Source organism: Podarcis filfolensis (genome assembly GCF_964270895.1).
Source record: "Podarcis filfolensis genome assembly, chromosome: 1".
In the NCBI taxonomy this organism is placed as follows: Eukaryota; Metazoa; Chordata; class Lepidosauria; order Squamata; family Lacertidae; genus Podarcis; species Podarcis filfolensis.
This window is the reverse complement of record NC_139604.1, coordinates 457,568-482,787: the sequence shown is the minus strand read 5'-3', so window position 1 is coordinate 482,787 and position 25,220 is coordinate 457,568. Positions and strand designations below refer to the sequence as shown.

At 43.4% G+C, this 25,220-nt stretch overlaps 1 protein-coding gene and 1 long non-coding RNA gene across 5 annotated transcripts in view; one reads left to right on the top strand and one right to left on the bottom strand.

Annotated features, from left to right (window-relative positions):
• Window positions 1-25,220, bottom strand: part of MAP2 (microtubule associated protein 2) — a 314,133-nt gene that overhangs the window by 137,791 nt on the left and 151,122 nt on the right. The window lies entirely within an intron of this gene.
• Window positions 21,358-24,966, top strand: LOC310743579. Its single transcript, XR_014539107.1, has 2 exons — window positions 21,358-22,660; window positions 24,734-24,966. It is a non-coding gene; the product is annotated as an uncharacterized lncRNA (long non-coding RNA).

The following is a 25,220-nucleotide window of genomic DNA, read 5'->3' as shown; positions in this document are numbered from 1 at the left end:
AACCAATGTATGGTTGCAGGCTTGGAAGAGTTGATATGTTTAATGTTGTTGGGAAATGCTTACTTTGAAGCTAGCTTGTTTTTTTTTGGGGGGGGGGGTTGAAGAGCCTCCTAAAAAGCATGCTTCGTACATCATGGATTTTAGGTGTGTATGTAAATCATTCTAAGTGTGCACCTAAAGCATGACTCAGACAAACACAATTTTGGAAACGTGTGTCTCATGCAGGTACAGAGAGCCAGGATTACTGAGTGAGCACTTGGCAACAACCTGATGTCATATAATATGCAAAATGTTGTCAGTGATCTCTCATTTGTTATACATTTCAAAACTGGTTTGCATTGGCACAAACAGCTCATGCTGTGAGAGGGTACTGTTTCTCAGGGCAAGAACAAACCTGTGTGCATCGTGGGGAAGAGGAGGCTGTTTTCCCCAGAGAGCCTTGAATGGGGAAGCCTTATAACAAACATTATGACAGAAAGGCTGCTGCCATCTTTCTGCAAAGCCCCCCAGTAAAAGGCCCCAGTCATCTCAACGCAGTAATTAGCTGCATTATAATGAGCTGATTGGAATCAAGGCTGTAGCTCACATTGATTTGTAACACCATCCATGGTATGCAGAGGAATTTTAAAACAAATTAATTAAGCTTCCTCTGGCTCAGCAGAATGATCAATACAGTGGAGACATCTGAGTGCCTTCAGCATTAGCAGCCTTGCCATGCCTTCTGATGTGCCACTGCAGCAAAAATAATTCAACATGGTTTAGCTCAGGGGATACAGCAAGTAGCTGCATAAATAGTTATTAGCTGAAGAGATGGCTCTTAGGCACAGATATAATCCAAAACACTGTAAGATCTGCAGCTTCTAAATGATCCAGATAATAAGAAAAAGATTAGGTTTGCTTGGTCCAGTTGTTTTATAAGAAATGAAACAAACAAATTAACACTTGTAAACTTCCCCCCAAGGCCAGGTCTGATTTTAAATGGCTTAAAGCTATATGGAAGGCTAATTAAACCTAATTTACATATTACAGGCATAGCATTCACCTAATATGGGGCTGCTACAGATGTCAGGATTAACAAAACCATCCAGGACTAATACCTGCCAGGACTAATGCCTTTTCTTTTAAGCAGTTCATTGTGTTTATGTCCCTATAAATCTCCGAAGAAATTTTTCTTTCCTAATGTTTCTTAGGTTTGGCGCATGCATGCACATGCACGCGCGCACGCACACACACACACACACTATAGCCCTACCCAGACTTTCTAATCCCCCATTCAATTAGAATCACATGAGTGTGAATGGGATGAGCATGCTAGCTCTGCCCCATCCTCAGTTCCACCCTTCTCATTTTCCGTTAGTTGGAGGCGAACTGCTGGAGGCAGTGGGGAGCCTGCTGTCCTTGTGTAGACTCCCTATGTAATAGAGACTCCTGGAAGATCAGTATGCCAAATTACACAAGGATCCCCACAAGTAGAAGGAGATCTCCACTTCAGAGGCTACCCCTCCAACTCCCAGGGGGGGCAGAAATGAGGGGCAGAGCTAGTGGACTCACCCCCTCCCTCGCATTTGTGTTATTATACCTGGGAAGGGGGGGTGAGAACACCTGAATAAGGCTTATGTAGAAGCTTCCATGTGTGAAGGGGTAATAACTGGTATTATGGGCTGTATACAGTGTAGCACTAAGAAACTCATTAGGCAAGCAGAATGACTTCTGTTTGCGAAATGGGACTTTCCTCCCTCTGGAGCAGATTTGGATATGCTGCAGGGCATGCACAGTGGCAGAGAATAGCTCCAGTAAGGGGCATTCTACAAAATAATAACAATTAAAGAGTATATGCACGCAGGTCAACACTGAAGCAAAAAGCAATCTTTCAAAAATCTGCATTAGTGAAACTGAGGACTCAGCAGCCACTCACAACCATAGTCATTGGAGAAAAAGCCCATTGACCACCCTGCCAATTTTCAAGAGGCTTCTCTGGATACCCTAGAACAGGGATTTTTGAAGTGTGATGTGGGAGTTCCATTCATTTGGTATGCAGAAAGATTTGCAGAACAGTTGAGAATATCTGCACTTATTTTTTCTTCTTCTTCTGACAACAGAGATCAGTGGGGGGCGGGAATTTTCATAATATGACACTGGTAGACTCTACTAATTTTTCCCTAAAACTCTACCAAGTACTGGGACACTTTTCAGTGGCCTGACTTAGGGCCTATGATTTTCATAATGCAATACCGATTGTGCTGTGGGTGAAGAACATTTTTATTTTAAGTGGTCCACTGAAACCACCTGCGTTTTTGAAGTGGTCTGCAAAGAAAGAAAGTAAAAATGAGAACCACGGTCCTCTTCCATTTCACCAATGCTTTAAAAATTGCTGTGTTTGCCCGCTGCCCCTCTTCAGATCAAATCTGACACGCCGTAGGATTTAGTTTTACTTATGATTTTAACTTCTGGTTTGAGATCAACAGTGCAGAAACACTCCAATGAGAGAAAATTTAATCTATCAGATTAATACAGAACAGCTTCACACACAGAGAGAGTTCGGTCACTGCCATCCAAACCAATGTAATAATTGTTGCATAAATTATGCTCGTTCTTTGCAATTATTGCCCACATGATATAAATGAGGAGCTGAGGAAGATGTTGAAACTTATAATTAACGTGGGGCACTTAGAAATGCTTTGCAGAGAGCAGCATGGCAGAGTTGTCATTAAAATTACATCTCTCTGAAATAACAACGTGCTTTGCTTTGTAGCCACTCAGGCAGGGGTGAGTCTGAGGGTTGTTTTGCTGATCCTGCCAAGAGGAATAATTTTAATACACTGCTTGAAAGATGTGCCACCTGCTATTTTATTATCTGTAATTTATGATGCAACGAGTGCTTGTAAATTCTTACAACACTTTATGAGACCAATAAAATCAAGAGCATGGGACTTATCTCCTACTTCCCGGTTTGCCACCAAGCTGAACAGCTTAGGATACAATCCCAAATCAATGTGAATGGTTTTTACGTGTGACTGAGCCTAATGTGCAAAAATAAAAAGTCCCTGTTGCTGATTTGGAGTTTCTCCACTCTACATCACCGTAGAGTCTGCAGAAGTGCAGGACCTGATGCAAGCTAGGAGTGAAGGTATTACATGCTCAAAGAACGCATTGGTTATTTCTTTTTCAAAAGGAAACAATGGCTCAACTCTCATGTCACACCACCATAGTCCACACTAGTCACAACTGGGAACCCAAACTATGGGTGATGGTCACTGCTAGTCCTACTCAGAGTACACTCACTGAATTTAGGTTCACTAAATTCACTGCACAGAATTTAATTGAATTCAGTCCTATAATCTGAAAGCCTGCATATGCCGGCAAACCATGGGTTATAGCTGGCTTTCTAGTTTTATTTTCCATCAGCTCAGCATTCCTACCCCTATTGCACAGGGTCTTCTGGAGGCGGAGCAATAATCAGGACTATGCTTTTTCAACTCTGAGAACACTTCAAACCGTGAAAGCATTAACATTCACTGAGAGCATATGGCCTTTGTCATGTACAAACAGCTTGGGCTGTTACTGCACAATGACTCCCTATGGCTGCACAGATAAACAAGATGTATGTGGTCAGAAACAACCTACCTATGTGTTCTGTGAGAAATCATATGGACTGAAATAGGGCATCTATTTTCCTAACACACAACCACATGATTATGCTACATAAGCACACTACAATGTTTCCTGAGCCCCTGTACAGGTGGGTATGCTAGAGACAGACTACTCTGCCTACTCCGCTTATGCACATGTCTTACTAGTCCCAGGCTCATGGGCTCAATCAGACATCAAGCTAAGCCATGGTCAAGGTCAACTGGGTGTTATATGTGTTGTGTGTGTGTGTGTATCACTGCAATGTGGGGACCTCTAGATGTTTTGGACTACAACTCCCATCAGCCCCAGCCAGCATCTGCAATGGTCAGGTATAGAGACTGCCACATCAAATTGCTCTAAGCACAGATAATGCAAGTACAGTAGGGAATGCTTTCATTAATCAGCAGCACCCCCCTCCCCACAACAGACCTGACTGCATGGGGGTGGGGGTGCTCTTGCAGCTGACAAGTCTATTTTGTGAAACAGTAGCTGTGTTTTGGCTTGGTGGGCACTTGGATAAGCACCGCTATCATTACTTGACATGTCTGTCTGCTCTGCTCTTGGGAAGGATTCTTGTTTATTTCAGAGAGCTCGTTTTCAAAGTAACACAGCAGGCAGACAGGCAGCAAGAGAGAATGAGGTGCCAGCAAATAAACCTACTGACCTGAATTTTCTGCTGCAGGATAGCTTGACAGAGAAAGCAGAATCTGAGGAAAACTTATTTACTCTGCTATAGCCAAACCTTGGCTGTGAAACGTAATTCGTTCCGGAAGCCCGTTTGGCTTCAGAAACGTTCGACAACCGAGGCACGGCTTCCCATGGGATGAAAGAGCTTCCTGCCCTCAAGCTGAAGCCACGCCAGACATTCAGCTTCCAAAAAGTTCAAAAACTGGAGCATTTACCTCCAGGTTTTCACCGTTCGGGAGCCAAAACGTTCGAAAACAGAGCCATTTGGGAACTGAGGTTTGACTGTACCAGCCCACTTTGTGCCTTTCCTCATCTCTAAAGGCTTAGGTTATTCTGTTAAGTTATTTAAAGTATTCTACCCCATTTAAATATTCTACCCCATCTTCCAACCAAGCTTCTCCCTGAGTTATTTATTTAAATATATGCTCTGGCCTTTTTACGATACGATAATCTTTATTGTCATTGTCCCATACAGAACAACGAAACTGAAAATCTACATAAGACATTCAGAAACCAACAAGCCTGCTATCCCAGCTATCCCAGCCTGGTTAACCCCCTAAAAACTCTGATACACCATAATTAAATACAGTGGTACCTCGGGTTACAGACGCTTCAGGTTACAGACGCTTCAGGTTACAGACTCCGCTAACCCAGAAATAACCTCGGGTTAAGAACTTTGCTTCAGGATGAGAACAAATATCGTGCTCCGGTGGTGCAGCGGCAGTGGGAGGCCCCATTAGCTAAAGTGGTGCTTCAGGTTAAGAACAGTTTCAGGTTAAGAATGGACCTCCAGAGCGAATTAAGTTCTTAACCCGAGGTACCACTGTACAATATACTCCCATAGAGAATACCTTAGGTAAAGGACCATTAGGTCCAGTTGTGGCCGACTCTGGGGTTGCGGCGCTCATCTCGCTTTATTGGCCGAGGGATCCGGCGTACAGCTTCCAGGTCATGTGGCCAGCATGACTAAGCCACTTCTGGCGAACCAGAGCAGCGCATGGAAACGCTATTTATCTACTTGCACTTTGACGTGCTTTCGAACTGCTAGGTTGGCAGGAGCAGGGACCAAGCAACGGGAGCTCATCCCGTCGTGGGGATTTGAATTGCCAACCTTCTGATCTGCAAGTCCTAGGCTCTGTGGTTTAACCCACAGCACCACCTGCGTCCCAGAGACTACCTTACACTGCGTTTAAAACCAAAATCTCATTTGAAGAGAAACTGTTTCTCAGGCCTAGTCTTTATAACCCTGTACCTTCTTCCAGAAGGCAGAAGCTGAAAGAGATCATTTCCAGGGTGCGCTCCTACATGCTCCCCAAAATGCTAGAAATTACCAGAGAATTCATAATCATTATTTTTTAAAAAAAGTAAACTAGCTTTTTAAGAACAATTTAAAACTAATAAATCAGTTTATTGCTTAACCCAGCTCTGGAACTATCACCCATCATATGCTGTGGGGGGTATTGTTTTTGTTATTATGGTGTGTATTTTTATATTGTAAACTGCCCTGCGATCTTCGAATGAAGGAAGGTAATAATAATAATAATAATAATAATAATAATAATAATAATAATAATTGTAGCTCAGATAATTTTTTTTGTACTGGATCACACAGCCCTGAAAAGCAGTGGGTGTGACTGACTGCAAAAGGCGATTTCAGCTCAGCACACACATTACAGCATCAGCCGACGGCAGGTTAAGCAAAAAATGACTCCCAAGCATATGCCCCAAAGAGCTCCTAAGTGCTCTGTGCCAAAAGACTATAGCTGTCATAGGCAAATACTCCAGCAATTCGGCTTTTAAAAATCCCTTAACTGGGATTTACATGATGCATCCCCGAACATGGAAAGAAGCAATCATACCACTTCAAATAAAGTCCTCCCATTTAATACATTCTTCTGAGCTTTTCTTAATAAACTGTATCCCTGATCCTGATCTCACTCTTCCCTCCCCCCTTAATTAAGATTTCAGAATCTTCACTTACAGAGTCATATTACCCCTCCTTAAGAATAGTCCTCAGAGGAGAACAAAGTGCACAGAGTTTTCTTGTTAATTCAACTATTAAAACTGGGCAAGGGTAAAGAGTTGAGCATGCCCATGTTTATACTATTCATGTTTATTGCTCCAGCCCTGGCTCAGCTTCAAGGATTGCTTAGGTTATATATTAGGTAGTACTCTAGCAATCTGGATGTGTTCGTTGTATTCCCATTCACTTTAGCCCACACATTATCAATGGTTTATTCAATAGCGTACCTTCATCCATGCATTTATATAAACATCACCTCATCACATTTTCAACTCACTTCTTGCACCTGATTGATCAAGTTGCTGTTGCCTAAGAAAACTCATGTCCCAATTTTTCAATCAGTATCCAAGGTAAATTCACCTCACTCACCTTTTTCTTTTTCTTTTTTGCCATTAAAGGAGCCCAATATAACATCAGAACCCCACAATAGGCAAGTCAAGATACCAGCGGAGTCAGGAATGTAACAAGGCTTTGTGTCTTATCCACAATAACTTTCTTCAGATCAGTTCAGTTGACGACCGACACCATGTCCTCTTTTCACAGACCATGTTACATTATGTAGTTTAATCAGTCCAAGCTGATTTTAGAGAATGTCACTTACATTACTAGGAAATAATAACATGACCTTTCTTATCCTTTTTGAAGAAGTTTCCATATCTATTCCTTAGAGATAATCAGAATACATGATTTATTTTTTTTAACACAAACTGAAAAGAATAACAAGGGCTTTATCACACCATCGTGCAAAATGTGCCACAAGCAAGTCTGATGCTCCTGAAAGTATGTCATAGGTACTATATTATGCATGCACACACATGACATAAGTGATGTGTTTTGCAACAAGGGAGACAGTCGTGCTACCAGGGTAATGTGAGACCTAGAACAGTTATTCTGTAGGAAACACAGGTTGCTCAGATCCTTGCTCAGATAGGTTAATAAAGTAATAAAAAACAGTAATGCTCCTGTGTTCACCCATATATGCATTGTTAACACACTTTGAATGTTTGCACTGCAGGACAGAGAGAGAGAATGTAGAATTGCCAAGTAATTTGCAAAAAAAGGAGGGGGGAGGAATGAACGTTTTAAGCATGGTAAAGAGAAAAGAAACTAACCTAAAAGGGAAAAGGGAAGGATAATATATTAATGCTTGTTCAGTCTTGCTTTCAAGCGAGATGAAGTTTTTTTGTGCTTAAGGCTCAGTACCTTAATCCACCTTGCGCCAAAGTTCATTGCAAATTTGAAAAGTTAATAATGTTAAAAATGCACTTACTATTGAAACATAACAAATTATTATTAATGTACTGTATGTAAATGAACTGGAGAAAATTAGTGGGCACAAAACACAGGAAAAATATCTCTATAGAGATATGGGATAGTCACTGGAATAACTAATGAAATTCCCTGTCACAGAATGTGGCTAGAACAATGAGTCTTCCAAACACTGTCCATGGCTTTCTTTTAAAATTAAGGGATCCAGGTCCCAGGGTGCTGCCTTTAATTTGACTAAAGGCCTTTGTTTTAACTTGCTGTCACCACAAACACCTACCTTTGTCTTCAATTGGGAAACAATGGGAGTGCCCATAGCTCAGTGATTAATTTAGAAACACATGCGCTGCCAGCGCTCTGCCTTGCCCTGCAGCTGAGGTGGTCGAGGCCACACGATGCAAGAATGCCATGTGCATATGACATCAGCACGCCTCATGGCACACCACAGGGCATGCTGACATCATGCATGCATGCCGTGGAATTTTGAGGGGGACTGCCCCCCCTCCTTGAAAATTTTGGGGAGTCTCTGCCCCCTGCCCCCTTAGATGGCAACCACTACATGGTAACGTGTTCTTTTATTTTTTAATTTTTTCATTTATAAAATTTTCAAATTTAACAATAAAAAAAACATTCCATTTGAATTATACATCCAATTCTAATCTTTCCACGTTCAGACTTCCTTCAGTCTATCTAGAAATTTTCATGTTTTCACAGTTATTCACATTTCTTGCATCTATATTGTTTTGTTTTTTTAACCAAATTAATCTTAACAATTATTATAAAAAAATATTTCTTTCCATTATTATCACAGAGCTTCTTGAAAACCTACAAACGTTAATTGACCTTCACATATTGTCAGGGAATTGCCATCGGAAGAACAGGAGGTGAAAGGGCTCACAGAGGTTGGGAGAGACTTATCAGCTGAGGAGGGAACCAGCAGGGGGAGAGAAGGAGCTCCAAGGGAAAGTGAGTCGGAGGGATGGCTCAGAGACACTTCCAGCGAAAACAGTGGGGAGGTTTCAGGACCTCCTATAGGGACACCCACTCCTCGCCGGAAACTGTCGCGCCGAGAGTCCAGAAGGCGCGTTTCCGTTAAGGAGCTTTTATGCTGGAGGAAATTCTGTAAACGCCCACTGTCGGATTCTACCAGCGACTGACGGAGCCATGCTTAAGGAGCTCCGTTACAGACAGAGGTTTGTGGACTTAGCCAAACTCTGAGGGACTAAGAATTTCGCGCACAGGCAGCTCATCATCCCATCACAGCAATCCGACAGTCCCTGAAAGCAGCTTGTGCAGAGAGGCATCATGAGCAACCCAGCCGGAACCAGAGAAGCGGGAGGAGCTGGAGCGGGTCCAAGCCTGGAAGAAAGGTACCGGGTGTTGGAGGTCCAGCTAGCGCTGCAAACGGCGAGGCTCGAGGAGAGGAGGGCGCAGGATGCAGAAAAGGCAAAAGGCTCCCCACTGGCAAGAAAGATGCCAGGATTGGTGCAGAAGTTTGGGGGGGATCCCAGGAACTATCAAGCCTTTAGGACAGAGATGCAGTATGCTCTCAATCTGCAGTTTGACGACTTTCCAGACGAGGAATCGCGAGTGGCGTTTGTGGTTGGCCATCTCGAAGGGGGGGGGCGAGAGACTGGGTTAGACCCCTGATGGCAGGGAATAACGACGTCCTGAAGGACGCGAGGAAGTTTTTTCGCGCCATGGACCTGATGTTTTCCAGCGACATTGAGCAGGGAGTGGTGCGCAGACAGTTGATGGCTTGTAAACAGGGGAGCCGATCTGTCCGTGAGTACTGGACTGAGTTTACCATGTTGATACATAAATTGGGGTGGGATCTATCGGCGGAACCCATTCAAATGCTTTTCGAAGAGGGGCTTTCTTCGGCGGTGAAAGACGAACTTTCCCGGGCGCCCAGGGCGGAGTCTATGGACCAGTTGACCAAATCAGCGCTGACCATTGGAGCGCGCCAGGAGGCGAGAGCCTTGGAGAAGCGGGAAGGGAAAGGGGAGCGTTGGAGGGATTTCCGCATTCCAGAGATTCCGGAGCCAACCTTCCCGCCAGGAGAGCCGATGGAAATTGGAACAGCGCGCGTGCGCGCAGTTTCAAATCCCAGTGAAGGGCGGAAGAAGGAGGGGAAGAGCGCCAAGAAATGTTATCTCTGCCAGCAGCCAGGTCACTTTGCCAGAGTCTGTCCACAAAGAAAGGAATGGCAAGGGATGGCGGGAGCTGTTGGGGGAAAGGAGGAGGAAGTCCAGGAGCAAGTAAAAGCCAACGCCTGGCTGACACCGTCAGGGCACAGCAGCCAGGCCAAGGAGCAGTAAAAGTGCCCACGCCGGAACCTCCAAGACCAGCCCTAGTGATAGAGGTGTTGCTAGAGCTGCCAAACGGACACCCACTAAAGATAAAGGCGCTATTGGACTCAGGCAGCTCCTGTAATTTTATGAGTAAGGAGTTGGCAGCTGAACACCAGATACAGACAATCCCTTTAAATAACCCCTTGCAGGTGACCACGATCGATGGGAGGGAGCTGTTGGGAGGAGAAGTTAGCCTACAGACCGTCCCAATGGTAATGAGGGTGGCCAGGCACACCGAAAGAATAGCGTTCAATGTGGCCACCTTGGGAGGGGCTCCCATCATTTTGGGAATGAGCTGGCTAGCGTTGCATGATCCGCTAGTGGGCTGGCATCAGAGAGTGGTCTCCTTTGGGTCAGCACATTGCATAGAACACTGCAAAGAGGGGAAGGCTCCGGAAGGGGCAAAGGCCTTTCTAGCAGGGACGGAAGTAACGGACAAAGGGAAGGTGCCCAAACAATACGCTGACCTGAGCAATGTATTCAGCGAAAGGGAAGCAGACAAACTACCACCGCATAGAGCCTTTGACTGCCAAATCAATCTAGTCCCTGGGGCCCAGCTCCCAGTGGGCAAGCTGTACGCCATGTCAGACAGGGAAATGCAGGAGTTAAGGGAGTTTATTGATAAAAACCTGAAGCGAGCTTTCATCAGAGAGTCCAGAGCGGTGGGGGGCAGCCCAGTGTTTTTTGTGGACAAAAAAAACACGGATAAACCGAGACTTGTAGTGGACTACCGGGCCCTAAATGCAGTGTCGGAACCAGTGGCTTTCCCTATGCCCAGAATTGATGACATTTTGACCAGGGTGAGGAAGGGAAAGATTTTTACTAAACTGGACCTGAGGGGGGCATACAACCTGATACGGATAAGGAAGGGGGATGAATGGAAAACCACCATGTTCACCCCTTTGGGGGCTTTTAAATATCTTGTTATGCCCTTCGGATTACAAGCAGGCTCAGCATGTTTTCAATCGTTCATGAACCACGTCCTGGGACCTCTGCTCTACAAGAATTGCGTGGCCTTCCTAGATGACGTGTTAGTATATTCAGAGAATGAGGAGCAGCATGTAAAGGACGTCAGGGAAGTGTTGAGCCAACTGCAAGCAAACCAGTTGTGGGTGAAATTGGAGAAGTGTCAGTTTCACACCAAGGAGGTGGAATTCCTGGGGTACCGCTTGTCAGACAAGGGATTAGCCATGGATCCAGGTAAGGTCCAGGCGGTGCTGGAATGGAAGACACCGAAAACGAAAAGGGATGTGCAAAGATTCTTAGGGTTTGGGAACTTTTATCGTAAGTTCATCAAGAACTTTGCCCACTTAACGGCTTCCATTACGGACTGTCTCAGCAGCAAGAAGAAATTTGTTTGGACAGCGGAGGCGGAGCAAGCATTTGAAGAATTGAAAAGGGCATTCGCTTCTGAAGAACAGCTCCTGCATGTGGATTTACAAAAACCAATGAGAGTGGAAACTGATGCATCAGACCGGGCGATGGGGGCGGTGCTTCTTCAGCCGGGAAAGAGTAAGTCGGAGTGGAGACCGTGTGCTTTCTTCTCGCGTAAGCTAAACAAATCCGAGAGGAACTACACGGTATATGACCGAGAACTACTCGCCATTCACGAAGCGTTCCGGAGATGGAGACACTTACTAATTGGTGCACAACATAAAGTGCAAGTGTGCACGGACCACAAGAATTTAGAGTATTGGAGAACGGCACGAGTGCTCAACCAATGACAAGTGAGATGGGCCCAGGAGTTCTCCAAATTTCACTTTGAAATTTGCTATGTGCCAGGCCCAGAAAACGTCAGGGCAGACGCTCTCTCACGCAAACCTGAATATTTGGAGGGGGAGGGAGCACCCGAAGAGAGACATATCATCCCAGAGGACCGCTGGGTGTGTGGGGCGGCATTGGTGGGGCAAAGGGAACTGGTAGAGGGAACGGAGAATGATGAATACGCCCAGAATAAGCTCAGATGTCTAAGGAGAGAGGGAGAAAACCCCGGGGGTTTTGAAGAAAGAAACGGGGCATTGTATTACAAGGGGGCTATATATATACCCGAAGGGGAATTGAGGGGGAGAGTACTCAAACAGCTGCACGACAACCCCACAGCGGGGCATTTTGGGCAACACAAGACCATGTGGTTGGTTACCAGGGAATTTTGGTGGCCCAAGGTGAGGGAAGATGTACGGGAGTATGTAAGAGGGTGTGACCAATGCCAGCGAGCCAAAGGAGAAAGGCGGGCGCCGGCGGGGTTATTAGAACCGTTACCCACACCAGAACGACCATGGGAGGCGGTATCGATAGATTTTATGACTGATCTGCCGAAATCCAAGGGCAAAACCGCCATCCTGGTCGTAGTAGACCTGTTAACTAAGATGTGCCACTTTGTAGCTTGTTCACATGCAGTCACGGCGGAAGAGACAGCGAAATTGTTTGTAGAACATATCTTTAGGCTGCATGGCGCCCCCTTGAGGGTGGTCTCAGACAGAGGTAAACAATTCACGTCCAGGTTCTGGAGGAAGCTCATGAGCTTACTGCACGTAGAGGTCAATTTTTCGACTGCCCGGCACCCTGAAACCAACGGGCAGGCGGAAAGAGCAAACGGTATCCTCCAACAATACCTGAGGTGTTATGTCAATGACAGAGAGAACGATTGGATCGAAAAGTTGGCGCTGGCGGAATTTGCCTACAATAATGCGGAGAATGTGTCCACCGGGATGAGCCCCTTTTTGGCTAATTATGGGTGCCACCCCAGGGCATTTCCAGGGGGAGGAGGGGAGAGATGGAGCGTCCCGGCCGCCGAACATTTTGTAGAAGAAATGGAAGCGATCCATCGTCAACTCCAACTCAACTTAGAAAGGGCCAAAGAAGAATATAAGAGGCAGGCAGACAAGAACAGAAGGGAAGGTGAAACCATAAGGGTGGGGGATCAGGTGTGGCTGTCAACCCAAGGGTTGCCGTTCAAGGGGGGTTGCAAGAAATTGAGACCCAAAAGATTGGGACCATTTGAGGTCATTCAACAGGTCAACCCAGTGGCTTTCAGACTCCGGTTACCGAACCACATGAAACTGCACCCAGTATTCCACAGGTCATTACTGTCACCGTATAGGGGGGGAAGTGAAGGGGTTTCCACACGGGGACCAGTCTTAGAAGAGAGGGAAAGCAGCAACCATGTGGCGGAAATCATCGACTCCAGGTGGAAGGGTAATCAGGTAGAGTATTTGGTAGCGTGGGAAGGGGAACCGGAGTCAGAAAACACCTGGGTGACGGCAGAGGAGGTCAAGGACGAGATCTTGATCGAAACGTTTCATCAAAGGTTCCCCAGGAAGCCTCAGTCAGTAGCAAGGTTCCGGAGGGAGTATTTTGGCACCACCGACGAGGAGGAGGAACTGGAAGGATTTGCGGAATCGGAGTTGGAAGAAGGAATAGACTCCGATGAGGAGGAGTACTTAGAAACCAGAAACAGCAACCAGTGGAGGGAAATGTTCGAGACTTCGGAAGAGGAGGGAGGTTCTTTCAGGGGTTTTGCTCCCTCGCCGCCCGCAGAGGAAGGGAGGGGAGGGGGTGAAGGGAGCCCTGGAGGGGAGGTGGATGTCAGGGAATTGCCATCGGAAGAACAGGAGGTGAAAGGGCTCACAGAGGTTGGGAGAGACTTATCAGCTGAGGAGGGAACCAGCAGAGGGAGAGAAGGAGCTCCAAGGGAAAGTGAGTCGGAGGGATGGCTCAGAGACACTTCCAGCGAAAACAGTGGGGAGGTTTCAGGACCTCCTATAGGGACACCCACTCCTCGCCGGAAACTGTCGCGCCGAGAGTCCAGAAGGCGCGTTTTCGTTAAGGAGCTTTTATGCTGGAGGAAATTCCGTAAACGCCCACTGTCGGATTCTACCAGCGACTGACGGAGCCATGCTTAAGGAGCTCCGTTACAGACAGAGGTTTGTGGACTTAGCCAAACTCTGAGGGACTAAGAATTTCGCGCACAGGCAGCTCATCATCCCATCACACATATATTCTTAATATACTCTGTAAATTTATTCCAGTCCTCGGTAAATCTCTGGTCTCGCCGGTTCCGAATTAGCTTGTCTAATTCTGCGTATTCCATCAACTTCATTCTCCATTCTTCTTTCGTCGGGATTTCTTCCTGTTTCCATTTTTGTGCCACCAAAATTCTTGCCGCTGTTACTGCATATAAAAACAACTTCTCATCCTTCTTTTTTATGTCATTTCCTAGTATTCCTAACAGAAAAGTTTCTGGTTTTTTAACAAAGGTATATTTCAACATTTTTTTCAATTCATTATAAATCATTTCCCAGAAACCTTTCATTTTTTACATTCCCACCACATATGATAGAATGTTCCTTCTTTCTCCTGACATTTCCAACATTTATTACTCATTTTATACATCTTTCCAAGTTTTACTGGTGTAACATACCATCTATATAACATTTTCATAACATTTTCTTTTATTGTAGTACATGCAGTAAATTTCATTCCTTCTTTCCACAATCTTATCCAATCATCAAATTGAATATTATAACCAAAGTCTTTGGCCCACTGAATCATTGCAACTTTAACCTCTTCATCCTTAGTATGCCACTCAAGTAATAATTTATACATTTTTGATAAAATTTTAACATCATTATTCACAATTTCTTTTTGAAATCTAGATTTTTCATCTTGAAAACCTCTTTCCAGCATCTCTTTTTTAAACATCGCATTCAGTTGGAAGTAGTGTAACCAATCAAACACATATTCTTTAACCTCATCGTATGGCTTCAATTTCCATTTATTTCCTTCTTTTATGATTAAATTCTCATATGTAATCCAACTCCCCATCATATTGATCTTCTTAACACCCATTACCTCCAATGGCGACAGCCAAAATGGAGTTTTAAACTCTAATAAATTTTTGTACCTATTCCATACTTCAATCAGCGGACCTCGGAAAATGTGGTTTTCAAAACCTTTATGCACTCTTTTTTTCTCATACCATAAATATGCGTGCCAACCAAATCTATTATCATATCCTTCTAAATCCAAAAGTTCTGAATTTTCCAACTTTATCCATTCTTTCACCCAGCAAAGACATGCAGCCTCAAAATATAACTTTAGGTCTGGCAGGGCAAAGCCTCCTCTATCCTTTGCATCTGTTAAAATCTTAAATTTTATTCTAGGCTTCTTGCCCTGCCAGACATATCTTGATAATGCTCTTTGCCATTCTTTAAATATCGTAACACCTTTAATTATTGGTATTGATTGAAATAAAAACAACATTTTTGGTAGCACATTCATTTTTACCGTTGCAATTCTTCCCCAAAATGACAACTTCATTCTTCCCCACACTTCCAGGTCCTTCCTAATTTTGTTCCAAACTGGTACATAATTATTTTGAAAAAGATCAATACACTTGGGAGTTAATATAATCCCAAGATATTTAACTTTCTTAAGCACTTCCATATCTGTTTGTTGCTGAATTCTTTCTATTATCTCTTGGTCCATATTTTTAACCATTATTTTCATTTTGCTCTTATTTAATTTGAATCCGGCAATTTGTCCAAATTGCTCTATCTCTTCTAACACTTCGCTAATACTTTTAATAGGGTCTTCTATTGTTATAACCAAATCATCAGCAAAGGCTTTTACCTTATATTCCTTACAACCAACTGTCACACCTTTTATCAAATCATTACTTCTTAACGCTCTCAACAAGACTTCCAGGACCGAAATGAATAACAATGGTGATAAGGGACACCCTTGTCTTGTACCCTTGGTTGTGGTTCGAGGACCCGACCCCCGCGAAGTGAAATGAAGACACAAGGACAAGTGATATAAGGTTGATGGGCTAGAAAAGGCCACAACTTTATTGGTTACAGCAATGAAAAGGTATTGGCTTAGGCATTGGATCGAAACAAGTGGGTTTATTCACCAGTAGGTGGAGCCTGTTGATGCCAATCCAACTATAGGCTCACCCCTGCTGTCACCGAGGGTCGTGCCATGGCCTCCCGCCAAGCAGGCATCGGACAGAATACACGACCGCCAGATTCCTTTAACGGAATACCCCTAAAAATTGAAGGCATAGGCGATGGCCACACCTAGCACTTCGACACACAACACATTATTCCAATGCCTAACCTACCCACCAATACCACAAAAGTTGTGACGATTGCTACGAGGTAGGCGAAAAAACCAAAAAGCCTAATGCCAAATGGAAAAACTCCTACCAGGCCCCCCGGGCAACCAGGGCGACCAACCTAAGGTCCATAGCAAGGCCAATGACCTAAGCCCTAACGCGATGGGACGACGATGAGATGAGGAATGAGGCCAGGGAGAGGCTGGCACTGCAGCAAAAGGCTGCTGAACACGCCCCCTCCATGGCACCTGGTTGGGTGGCCATCGGGGGGGCGTGAGCGCCAGCCAGGTGAGCTGGAGGCAGGGGGCAACGCCCCCTGCTGGGCGGTGCTCGGGCTCCCGCCCACAACCACTCCCCTCTCTTTCAGGGAGGAGAGTCTTTATAGCAATATCATCTGTCAGTACATTATTAACAATTAATTTTGCTCTTTGTTCAGAATATATTGCCTTTACACCATTTACAAATGAATGACCCATCTCCATAAATTCCAGATTCTTTAACATAAATTCCCAAGAAATATTATCAAATGCCTTTTCCGCATCAACAAATATCAACATCGCCTGCTTATCTTTCTTATTAGTCAGATATTCTATTATATTTATTATGTTTCTTAGATTGTCTTTCATCTGCCTCCCTGGCAGGAATCCTGTTTGGTCCTTATGTATCAATTCCTTTAATGTCTTTTTCATTCTATTTGCCAAGATATTAGCAAATATTTTATAGTCATTGTTCAATAGCGAAATTGGCCTATAGTTTTTAACTTGAGTTAAATCTGAATCCTGCTTGGGAATTAATGTTATATATGCTTCTTTCCATGTCTCTGGTATTTGTCCTTCTTTCAAAATGTTGTTCATAACTTCTACCAACGGTACAAGTAAGATGTCTTTCATTTCTTTGTAATATCTTGCACCAAATCCATCCGGTCCCGGAGTCTTCCCACTTTTTAATTCTTTTATAGCCGTTTTAACTTCTTCTATTCCAATTGGTTCATTCAATTTATTTTTATTTGTCACTGGAATCTTTTGCACCCCTTTCTTCTTTAAATAATCTTCTATCATCTTTATCTTAGATTTCTCTTTTCTTTTATATAGATCTCTATAAAAGTCCACAAATCCTTTCCTTATTCCTTTCGGGTTCTCAATGTCTTGGTCTTCTACTTTAATCTTTTTAATTATATTTTGTTCTTTCCTTTTTTTAAGTTGCCACGCCAGCCATTTTCCATATTTATTTGCAAATTCAAAATTCTTTTGTTTCATTCTTTTTATATTCCACTCTACTTCTTTATTGATTATCATAGCGAATTGTGTCTGAAGTAATTTTATACTTTGCTTAACTTTTTCATCCTTAGGTCTGTTAATCAATTTTTTTTCATTCTCCATTATTTGTCTTAAGATTTCTTTTTCCCCTCTTTCTCTCAATCTGTTTTTTATTGCATTTTGCTGAATAAAGAAACCTCTCATGACCGCTTTACTAGCATCCCAGACCATATTAATTTTTGTTTCCTTATTTATATTGTTCACAAAATAGTCAGTTAAACATTTCTGTGCTCTTTCCACAATCTTCTGGTCATCAAAGAGATTCTCATTTATTCTCCACCTGAACGATTTTTCTTCATACCCTTTCAGAATACCTTGGATGGCGTTGTGGTCAGATAAAACCTTAGGTTGGATCTCAATTTTGTAAATCTTGAAATTAATTCATTAGATATCCAAATTTGATCAATTCTTGACATTGATTGATTTACTTCTGAATGAAAGCTAAATTGTTTCTCTAATGGGTGTCTCAATCTCCAGATGTCTATTAAGTTGCAATTCTCAACCATGTCAAAAAAAGGATTTTGGTAGTTTCCCTTCTTTTGTTTTACCTTTTTTTCTTAGTCTGTCCATTTCCATAGACACCACTCCATTGAAGTCACCCATTATTATAACTTTTTGATCCATATACAGTGGTGCCTCGCAAGACGAAAAGAATCCATTCCGCGAGTCTCTTCGTCTTGCGGTTTTTTTGTCTTGCGAAGCAAGCCTATTAGCAGCTTAGCGGATTAGCGCTATTAGCGGCTTAGCGGATCAGCTGATAAGCGGCTTAGCGATCAGCTGTTAAGCGGTTTAGCGGATTAGCGGATCAGCTGATAAGCGGCTTAGCGGCTTGGGAAAAAGGGGGGGAACCCCGCAGGAACTCGCAAGACATTTTCATCTTGCGAAGCAAGCCCATAGGAAATTCGTTTTGCGAAGCACCTCCAAAACGGAAAACCCTTTCGTCTAGTGGGTTTTCCGTCTTGCGAGGCATTCGTCTTGCGGGGCACCACTGTATTCAAATAGTTTCTCTTCTAAGTCCTTAAAGAATTCTGTCAATTTTTCACCCTGCCAATTGATTTGAACTGCCATAATTCGACCCTCTTCATCCTTAAACAATTGTTGTGCTTCTAATTTATTTTTAACATATAAGACCACCCCTCTTTTCTTACTTTTGTCTGATGAAATAAACTCGTTTCCTAATTTTTTGTTGACCAAAATTTTCCTGTGTACTTTTTTCACGTGAGTCTCTAGTAAACAGATTATGTCCAAATTCTTTTGCTTTAGATATTGTTGCACTTTATTCCTTTTTTTAATATCGTTCATTCCATTAACATTCCAAGTCCATAATTTCAATGCCATGATGTCAATCAATTAAATATTCTTTTTATTAACTTTTTATTTCTCCTCTTCCTCTTGCTCTTCTTCTGTTTCTTCTTTTTCTTCTTCCTTTTCCCCTCTCCTATCTTTTCTTTTATCTTTCCTACTTCTTTGCTCTTCTTCCTCCTGGTCTGTGGCTTCTCCTTCACCACCTTCTGCTCCTGCAGCTTCTAGTTCTGTTCCTTCTCTGGTCAGCCCCTTGTATCTTCTAAGAAATTTGTCGACTTCATCCGGTTTTGTCAGTCTGTGCCACTTTCCTTTATAGGTAAATGCGACGCCTTCTGGAAACTCCCATCTAAATTCTATATCATTCTTTCTCAAAACTTGTACCATCTCTTTGTATTGATCTCATTTTTTCAGAAGTCTTAAAGGCACATCTTTAAAAATGATTATGAAACTCCCATCTATAATTAAACGTTTTTCTCTATTTTTTTGCAAAATTAAATTTCTAAATTCTCTATCCTTGAAGACAATTAAACAGTCTCCTGGGAATTTATTCACTCTGGTTGTCTTTGTTTTAATCCTAAAGGCATTTTGAATCATTTTTTCCACATCTTCTATTTTCATATCTAGCCATTGAGCAATCTCTGTTGTCAGCTTTTCTTTAATTTTCTCACCTTGAACCTCTGGCACAGACCTGAACCTCAAATTCGTTTCTCTTTGTCGAAGTTCATTCATCGAAACCACGTCCCACAACTCCTCTTGCGTCTTATTCACCTCAGATACTTCCGCTATTATTTTCTCCTCCTCCTTTCGGGACTCTCTCATTTCCAATTTCATTCTCGTCATTCCTTCCTCCTGATTCTGCATTCTTTTAGAAATCCCTTTCATCTGCTCTTTTAATTCATTCACTGTAACATCCATTTTTTTATCCACTTGCACTAATTTGGTCTCGATTTGGCCTATTCTGTTCTCAATATTTTTCTCACTGCTTGTTATATCTGTTTTTATCTCTGTCCTAACATGTGTTCTATCTGTAGGAGGAAGCCTTGAGTACCTTGACTGATACTGAAGCAGGCTGTCAGGGGCTCAGGAGCAGGAGCACAGGGGAGAGAGGAAATGGAGAGCGAAGGGGAAGAATCCAAGGGCAGCGTAGGGGAGTATGACAGTGACCCGAGAGATTCCATGAGCTTCTCCAGCGAATCAGAAGATTCCCAGAAGGGGGCGCCGATGGTCAGGGCAAGGGGGGTGCCAGGGGGGACGCACCAGAAACAAGGAGCCAGCGGGGAACCCCGAAGCAGCAGCGGGGGATCAGGACCAGTTTCCCCACCAGAGCATAGTGGGGGGGGGGAAGAGTCACATGTGTCAGGGCCAGCGTCTCCTCCAGCGGGGAGAGAAGGTGAGTCAGGGCTGACCACGCCTCCATCGGAGAGTGGGGGAACGGAGGGGAGGTCAGTTGCAGCTAGCCTCCCCGAAGGGGGAAGCAGTGACAGCAGCAGTGAAACGGTCAGGAGGAAAGTTGCTGGCTGGGCGCGCGCGCCAAGTTCAAATGTACAGGCGCGGGGGACAACAGGAGACCCGGATTGGGAACCAGCTCCTAAAGCCCGCTAGAGGGAGGGGGAAGGCTCAGGGGATTCAGCGTCAGAAGAGTCTAGAAAGGGCGAGACCCCAACGGACAGGCGGAACCAGAGGCGGAAAGAACAGAGGAAGAGGTGGAGTAAGGCTAGAGTCTTAAACTGGTGTCTGGGGGGAGGAGACTCAGACGGAGCATCAGCGGTCTAAAGGTTGAGACGTAGAGCTGCACGCTGCGGCTCTGGAAGTGAAACTGAACTTCAATAAAGACTTTCGTATTTAACAACGAAGTGGCGTTGGTCCTTTGTGAGCTGGGACCTCGGGCAGCCAGAGTATGCCTGCAGCATACGCAAAATGCATTTTGACATATATATAGTCAAAATGATTCACTGGGAGTAAGGGAGAAGAGTGAAGAAAAACTTAAATGCCTTTTAACAATTCTCCAAACACAACCATGCAACAAGCCTCTTAATTTTCTTGGTAAAGTACTACATATGTAAAATTGCTTTTGGACAGCTTTGTTTTAACCAAATATCTTTGCTTCTGTTCTGATAGCTAAGTCGGTTCAAATAATTATTCCTGAATAGAATTCTGTATGCCAATTAAAATTATGCTTGAAGCTGACCAGTAGTGCTAAGTTGCTTATTAGCAGGACCTTCTTCAATTCAAGTGCAGATACAGCATAGAGTAGGAACCGGGCTTTAACCAGCCAGTGTCTCAAAATAAGCTTTGTACCACCCCAACCCCCAAGGGCAGAAAACTGGGAGACTGCTGCTATTAACTGATGTGCATTGGTGCCTGGTTTAAAAACTCGCCTTTCCAGAGAAGCGGACACGGAGCAATGGATCCAAACTACAAGAAAGAAGATTCCACCTAAACATTAGGAAGAACTTCCTGACAGTAAGAGCTGTTCGACAGTGGAATTTGCTGCCAAGGAGTGTGGTGGAGTCTCCTTCTTTGGAGGTCTTTAAGCAGAGGCTTGACAACCATATGTCAGGAGTGCTCTGATGGTGTTTCCTGCTTGGCAGGGGGTTGGACTCGATGGCCCTTGTGGTCTCTTCCAGCTCTATGATTCTATGATTCTATTCTAAGTCACACCTTCAAGCAGGGTGTCCCCACCGCAACACTGGAAATAAAATATATGCTGAACACTTGGATTCAAATAGTGTTTGCACCCCAAAAGAGCCTTTGGAACAACCCAAATCACAAGTCCCTTCAACCAGTTTGCTGCACTATGGGAGACTGGCTGCAATTGGACCCGTCACAGCAGATGATGGAAACAAACGTTTGTCAGAGTTGGAGCCCGCATGAGCCCTTTGGCCTTTCCCACATGTTCAATGAGGTAGAGGTGATTGTTCCAGCCCTCACTTCACTCATTAATTATCATCTGAAACAAGAAGGTGTTTCATGTGTTTTCGTATGAGTCACAACTTAAAGCGAGGAGACTCATAAGAAAACATGTGCAAGCTTAGCTTTTCTTTTTAAAAAAAACCCCACAAATTGTCAGGAGGAACTCAAAACAGTTAGTCACTGCCATGATCTCAGAGGCCCTGAAAGCTTCTAATACAACAGTGCTAAGGGAAAGTGTTGCATCTTGTTGTCGTGTCTTGAACCCGATTCCCAAGGAATTCTGCAGGCAAGATCCAGGGCAGCCCAGAGGACAGTGCAGGAATCTTAGGCATGGGTTCGGATCCTCAGTTCAGCTGAAGACAGTTAGATATATCACCTCAGCAGAAGCTACCACGTAGTTAGAGGCGCTGAACCTTTAACACTCCAGAACAACTGTGTAGCAGACAGCGATCAACCATTTATTCACTGCCTCTCTATGCCTATGAAAGCTTTACCTGTTGATTTTTGCTTATTACGCAACTGCTCACAGGACCAGCCTTCATGAACAACGTGGCACATTTAGTTTTGGCTTCTCTCCCCTCCACCCTCAAATAACCTCACAGAAAGGCTGTGGTTCTTAGTCTCAGTTGAGAACGCAAGACCCGTCGGATCAGGTGAGTGGCCCATCGAGTGCAGTATCCTGTTCTCACAGCAGCAAACCAGAAGGCCAAAGGAAGCAACCACACCTGCACTTCCCAGAGACTGGTATTCAGAGGGGTTGAACATAGCCAGCACAGCAACTAGCCATTGACCATCTTGGCTTCCAGTCTCTTAGTGCAGCTCCTCCAGCAAGCGCCAAAATGGTTCTCCAATCCAGGCCCCACATGGCGTTCTGGCCGGCCCAGCAGCTCACAGGCCTTTGTTCTCTTACTTCTTCTCAGCACCCATCTGCCCCCAAACCTCCTGTAAAATACACTTTCCCCTGTCCTCTCACACTCTTCCTGGTCACCTTGGCAACCACTATCTGCCCAGGCCTAAGGATTCCTCTCTGATGTGGGCCAGTAACAAGGTGAGGCCCTGGCTTGGAAAGGAAGCCTAGCCTGTATTTTCCTACTGGCCTGGAGCTAGATTCTGACATTCATAATTCCTTAGAAACCAATGATTTAAGAACTCAGACTGCTACCACATGGATTGACAGTTAAGCAAATTATAATTATAAACAAGTTGAAAATATATGTTCTCAAGTTCTACCCAGCTTCTCACTCTAACACTAAACGCAAATCATTGAAACAGTAAAACATACAAGTTTAATTCTTTTTGTTTGTTGGTGACACGTTCAAGAAGCAATGCCCTGAACTTTAATCTCTTTGACCATCCCACAATCCACATTGAGCTGTAGCTCATGTAGTTAATACTGCTGTTATACCAGCAAAACAAGTGGCTCTAAATAGGGTTTTATCCAAAACAAAGGGGACACTTTTTGCAAATTTCTTTTGCCCTCTGTGAAAATGCCCCCTTTTTGATCATGGAAACTTGAACAGGAATTAAGGTGTTTATGGATTCAGAGCGAGGGCAACATCATACAGAGAGAATTGCCTTCTCTTTGAACTGGCTTTGTTTGCCCTAAGTGATGTCATTGTACAGCCAAATCTGACTGCTTATATGATTATTTCACTTTTGCCAGAATAAAGATTGAGGTAAATCCAAAACGATGGTATCAAAGTAGCGATCAACTGGGGACAAAAAAAGCTGCGACAAGCCCTCATAGCTCATTCTCTCAATGTCATATGAAGCATGCATGGTGGTTAAGAGAATGAGATATAAACCAAAAGACCTCCATCTGAACACATTCTCAGCCTGTCTGTAATACAGGATAAAAATACTGTCTGACTTTAAAGAGCAGTTGAGGGTATTAGCACAAGTAAGCTATAAACTGAGATGATGTTTGTAAAACAGTAATTTAAAGCATAATTACTCATGTCCAAAAATAAAGGCTTTTTGTGATCAATTTCCCACTTTGGGGGAGATTTTGGAAGCATATGTGCAAAAAAGGATAGAATCATATCTGGCCATTTCATTTTAAGGAGTATCACGTGAGCTTTAATGCAGAACAGAAAGTGGAAATCTGTTCTGGAACAACAAAACAAAACAAAATAAAGACCAAGGTGGTACAGAGTCATCTGTGATGCCAGTGTAGGAAGGCTGAATGTTATTTGGAAGGTTTGTATCTTTTCTTAATATGAACTGAGTCCAAACTAATAAGGCCATTTTGAACCAGAACACTAAGATGACAATACATAAGGGCTGTCAAGAGGATATCTTTTTCTCTGAGCAAACTCAAGAAAGGTCTGTCCAATGACTCCTCAACCTCTTCCCCCTGTCGCAAAGACCTAAAATTGACCAGCCCATTGATTTCCTACATGATTTCATACTGGCTTCGCCATGTGTTCAGATATCTATATGACACATGTTGATTAGCATAGTATCAGGTACGTAGTTTTGTATAAAACACACACACACAAAAATTAGGAACAAAAACATTCTCAAAAGCCTTATTTTTTACCCAGACCTTTTGATATTAATTTTCTGCTCATCTTTTAGTGTGGTGGGAGGTACAGTTGGACCTACTTGTATATTTTAGGTTGTTTTACTCTTATTTTTAATGTTCATATTTATAAGTTGCTTTGAGATTCATTTTTTAATCAACTAAGTAATAATGATAATAGGAGAAGGAGGAGTACACGGCACATACAGGAAATTCATCCTCCTTTTTTAGCAAAAGGGCCTAAGGTTAAATCCTGAGCTTACCAGTGGAATTCTGCAGTGTGATAACTGTTGGGGCTGCAGAAATAGATGGCTGCAAAATAGGCTGGAAATGTCTGGTCATTCAGCTGTATGAGCAGCAGGATAAATTGCCCTCACTCAAATCTGGCTTTGTGACATTGACACCTAGACAAATTTAACTGGCTATGAGATGATATGATACCATCAGACTGCTACCTGATTGTTGATGCGCCAGGATATTTTAAAAGTACATTTTTAAAAATTCTGCTGCAGCTGGTTGTGAATAGTGTGTAAAAATGGTGTTTTCACGGACCTTTTCCCCACCACTCCCCACTTTCACTCTGAAAAAAATTTACAGGTGAAATTTTTGTGCAGCCGTACTTATCGATTGTCCACATCTGATGAAATGGGAGAAGCTGCTCCAAAGGAGAACAATGTACAAATACAATACAAGAATTCTGTATGGTTGTCTATTGCTCTCATCAATTGCACTGAAAGCTGAAGCCAACGAAGGCTAAACAGGCTGATCTATGCCATTTTGAGTAATCTGATTATAACATACAGGAATACAAATAAATAGCCTAGATCTAATTTTATAAACTGTTCCACATTTCCTTTATTATATTAAACCTGCAATGGAAATAGAGCAACACATTCCCACTTCTCAGTGTCAATGGCCCAAATTCCTCCCTGGTGGATGTGTTCTCACTGAGGCTTATTGATTTCCTTTATGAATCAATTTAAGCCAGTCCAAACCATTTTTTAAAACTTATAATTTATTGTTTCACATGTATCTTGCCTGTAGAGCTCTGAAGACCATAGACTATGGATGGAGTTCAACTGAG